Here is a 5,395-nt window from a genome sequence, read left to right on the forward strand (position 1 = left end):
AATCCAGTATAACAAATATGAGCTTTATACTCAACAGGATAATTCGTGGAAGGAAACATTTCATTTCTCCTCTGTGAAATGTCTTGATTTTAAATATATTAGACATTAAATATTTGTATATTTTTCTTCTCTCCCAGTGCTATGGGGCTACTTAAAGGAAGGATAATGTCATTAAATATCTTGCCTCTTCCATAATAGAAGACCCCGAAACTTGCCAGCTCCTACTGAAAAAGGTCACTTACTATTTGTTAAAATAACTGTACATTCATAGTGGAGTGAACTCTGTAGGCATGAAATGATTCTGTAGACATAATATTTAAAAGCCAGAAGGCAATTTCAATTTCCGTTGGAGATATCTTGACTTTGTGGGGACAGGTTTTTGTACCAAATAATAGTATTTCAACTTGAAGGGTCTATGTACTTCTTACTAACTTATCAAATTTCTGATAGAATCAAAATACATATTACGCTGATTTTTAATCTACTCTCCTAACTGTTGTATTGCTGGGTAGGTAATTATCTACATCCCTGTACAAATAATTTTGTTGTCACTTCTCATACTTTTATTGAATGGCCATTGTGGCACTTTACTCAGCTCTAGGTGATTTCTACAGTCAGAGCATTTTCCCTGTTTACTTTATTGTAAATAAAATTTGGGGGGGATTTTTTTTTTTGTAACATTGACACGGATTCATTCAAAAATCAGAACAAAGCAGACATTTTAAGTCATGCACATAAATGAAAGCTGCCATTCATCTAACAGTTTACTGAGCATCAGTCATTGAATTAGTATATTATATAGATCCAATCATCTAATGTTAATCTTATTAATAATAACCACATGATCAAGGTTAGATGTGAAACAGGAGGACTAGCAAGGTTAGGAAAGCTGCCTATCCTCACGGAGCTCATCAGGAGCCAATCAAAAATTTAAAAGCAGTCTTCATTTATCCACCCACATCTGTGTTACAATACAAAGAATGTCTTAGTGACAATTGAAATTACCCAATTAACATCAAAGACTCCTATCAAAGTTAGCCACCTCATTTATTTGATCTGACTTTGTTTTGCTGGTTGGCAGGGTATTTTATAGTGTGTTGATTTCCAGTAGATAATGGATTGGAACTGTTTTTAATAGTGTTGGTTACTGAAGCATGCTGTTACAATGTAACCTCGAGGTATCCCTCATAAATGTTGTGGAAAATCTCTTGTACAACAGCAGTAAAGCAATTTGTCCTTGTTTATTCCCAGGAGAGCATGTCCATGCACTTTGGTCCTATGATGGGATCCTTTAAAAAGTGTGCTTTTAAATGTAGATTTTGTAATTGTGGCTTGTTATTGCTGAAGCCACTGCGTTTTCTGATCTAAGATATTAAAACAATTGACCTTGCAGATACTGTTGGCTTGCGGGGAAAGCGTTTTTTTTAAAGACAGGCCTTTTCTAAAATGATCGCTTTATTTTCTGCTTCTCTAATGTATGTTGTGTGTATTTGTTTTCCTATTTTGTTCTTTCTCAATACATGTCACTGAGGTTTTGGGTTAGGAGCTTGGTTATGTTTACATATCTCTTGCTGCTCAGTACTTGGTAACTTTTCTCTGGCTTTATCATGTTTCATATTCCAAAATTACAGCAAAAGAGAAATCAAATTATATTGAAATGAAACTGAAACTCATCCACCATTGTACCACCTAGACAAAACCACTATTAATCTTGTCCTATGTGCTTTTAGGCCTTTTTCTGTGTTGATGCATACAGATGATCACTCCTGTCCATACACATATACTCAAAAAGACCTGTAGGGTTTAGCCTCTCTTTTCAACTTAGCAACATATATTCATGTTCACAGCTATGCAATGACATCCTTATACGTACACACACATGCCCATAAATCTATGTAAACATAAATGGATCTTACATCTTTTAATGTCATTTGAAATAATTTTCTGTCATCTCATAAATTACGGATTGTGTATAGCTAAGTGTGGTAGAAAAATTTCTCAATTTTTCATATAATTGATCAAAACCAGATTTTGATTATTTGAGGCAGAATTACATTTTGGGTATTCTGGTTCCCCTTCCCTGAGTTATTTAGACAATGCTGAGAGCTCTGAACGTAAAATCGCTGTTCAATTATACTTCAACATGGTTTCTTAAAACTAATTTAACTCCTAGGATGAAGATTTCCATTCCAAATTGGACTGCCTAATCATACACCATTTCCATGAAAATTGTGCTATTTGTCACCGCCATCATGCTTCGGTAATTTTGTTTCTGTACATTACTTACTTATTATGATAATAATGCCCATGGATTCATCATGGACCAGCAAAGGTCTTACAATACACAAGATGCAGGATTTTTATGGGAAGGGAGAATTGGATATATATGTTCCAGGAGAAAAATCACAGCATTATTTAACCATAATATCAAAAAGCCTTAACGTTAATTTTCAAGAGAATTTGGTCTAAGCAGTGAGTATGAATGTTACCTTTTTATGTGGAGTGAAGCATTTATTTCTCCACGGACTTGGGGTGAGCTGTTCTCGCATCACGTTGAAGAGAGGAGCACGTATGGCCTACAGTTTCTGCAACAGCTGTCTCATCTAATTAGTTACCTTGATACAGGTGATCAAGTCACAGAATAATCAAAGGCAGTGAAAAGACTTGAAGTTAGAGCTTCTGACTAGAATTTGAAGCTCATATTTGCAGTATTCCTAGTAACGTCCTTATCTGGCCCCAAATATATGTGATGTCTGTACATGCATTATAATTATCTTAGGGAGCTTCTAGTAAATGCTTCATCTTAAAAATAAAGAGACGGAGAGAAAGAGATGGTTATGTGTCTTTATTTTGGAGTGGGTTCGGTAGTTTTCTTGCTCTATGTTCATTTCACATTTCCCTATTGTTCATAGAAAATTAAGAAAATTAAGCGTGATATATTTGCTGATGTAATTTCTTCTTAAGTAATAGATAAATTCCATTTTTCAGACTTTCCTCTGCAAGTTTTCTCCACCACCCCAAACTCCACACATATATATTTTTCTTATTCCTCAAGAAGGGGAGCTTGACATGTTTTAACTTATTTCTGATTAATTAGTCCCTCTGTGTGTGTGTGTGTGTGTGTGTGTGTGTGTAAGCTAATTAGAAATTTATTGTTTCTGAAATGTCATATGACAATATGAAAGAAGTTAACATACTTGTTTTCATAATAATGAAAATAAATTAGAATTACAATTGAAACACATTATTGATATACAGGGTAATTGCTTTGCCCCTGTTTATTTATTTATTTTCCCTTAAATCTAGAATCGCAATCCCATTCCTCTGTTGTACTAGGACAGATAATCCCCTTTCAGGCAATACTTAAATTTTACCCACTCTACAAGCTTTATGGAAGCCCTATTGTTCAATATCATCTTTCTCTTTTATTTGCTATATAACATATGCTATCTTGTGTTATATTTTCATTATTTTTCTTCAATATCTGGGTTTTTCCAGGCTTGGCCAAATAATTGAAATCTATCTGGAGAAATTAATAAAAGACAGAACATGGTATTACCATAAATTCATGATCACTATACCACGAGGACCACAAATGGGTCCTCAAGTTGCCTCAGATCTCTGGCCACCCTGCTTTTGCACTCTCACCCCTTTTCATTTCAATTCTTTTCAACTCTTCTGAAACCTCTAATATGCCTGTTCTGTCTTCCTGCCCCCCTGGGCCTCCACTACCACCACCAGAATGAACATAGGCCATTTTATACATATTTACTGAATACCTGGTGTAATGTCAACAAAACATGCAGAGTCCTTCCGCTCATATGGATGGAGGTCCACAAACAAGGAGTAGTTAGCATGCCAGGTAGTGATGGGTCCATGAGAACTAAAACAAGTTATGGGGGTAGGAAATGCCTACTGTGCCTTTTGGCTAGGAGGGATAGCACCTGGCACTGAGGACAGATGGGAGGGAGGGAGGAAGCCACGTACATGCCCAGGTAAGGGAGGTTTCACGTGGGAGCAGCAGCAAGTCCTCATACTGTGAGGTGGGGCCATGCCTGGTTTCTGGGAGGAACCAGCACAAGATAGTATATTTCCCAGAGGAAACAATATCTAAGCACTTCATCACCTTTTCATCTCCTGAGTTTATGATGTGATTTCACCCGCTCTCTCCTCTTTGCCCCCTGCTGCAGTGACAGAAGAATCCTTCTCCTATCAGGAGCCAACAACTCCATTATACAGACTATGCTTCTTAAAAAAGTATAGAAGTATGCTGGATATGGAGGAAGAAATAACCCCAAACTCACAGCCTGTTCACTTTTTGAAAAATCATTATGCATAAACCACATATGTTTACAAATATAGCAACACATTCTAGGTTTGCTAATGTCTTACAGGAGAGATGTGTTAATCACCTAAGAGAATAAACTTGCTTTCCTAGGAGGATGTTTTTTGTGACAATGAAACATGCTAATGACAAGTCAGAGACATAAAACATTAGTTAGTTCAAGTTATTTCTAGGCTCCCACATAGTAAAATGTCTCCTGGAAAACATCATATCAACTACGTGATGGGGCTCTCTTAGTCCTGGAAATGGAAATGTGTGTGGGAGAGCGTTCCTTTTTTCAGGGAATCCGTCAGATGGAGAGATTGAGTGTGTAGGGCTCAAACATGGTGTGGAAGGAATGGGTGTAAAGAGGGTGCGTTGCATGATTTTGTGGAGGATGCAATTTTTGCTGTCTTGGGGGGACGAATAGAACTTCCGTACATGCAGATGATGGGAAGAGGATCTCAGAGCAATAATTTACAATATAAAGAAAGACGCAGAAATGAGAATTCAGACAGAGTGTTTGGGAAGCAGTTGACTATGTGATTCTAGCTGGAGATTCAGAGAGTCTATCCTGAGTAATGAAAATTGAGTGGTAGGCAGACCTCCAATTTTCATTTATCCACTTAGCGAATACATCACTTAACATAGTTCACTTGTAAAGTGTAAAATATTTTAAAACAAGAGCAGTTGTAAGCCTCCTTCCTTGCCCATTTTGAAAAGATTAAGTACTTCTAAAACACATATTGCATGTTTTCCCTTTTTTACCCTATAAAATCAGCAGGTATTTTCCTGCCTGTATACAACAACACTGGGTACGTGCACATGATTTCTTTACAAATTTACTGGAGTTCTGGTTTTTGGTCAGAGGAAGATACTGATTCCTATCATTAATTTACTTTCCATCAGTACCACAGACATATGTGAACTTTAAAAACAAATTCTTCCATGTTACACTACTCTATAGGAGACAGATTGGAACAGGAGACAGGCAACTTGATTTTCGTTCTTCTCCTCCATGACCCATGAAGTGATTTTTGCCAAATTATGTAAGTTTAAAGATGGCGAATT

Source organism: Hipposideros armiger, unplaced genomic scaffold, assembly GCF_001890085.2.
Source record: "Hipposideros armiger isolate ML-2016 unplaced genomic scaffold, ASM189008v1 scaffold_542, whole genome shotgun sequence".
NCBI lineage: Eukaryota > Metazoa > Chordata > Mammalia > Chiroptera > Hipposideridae > Hipposideros > Hipposideros armiger.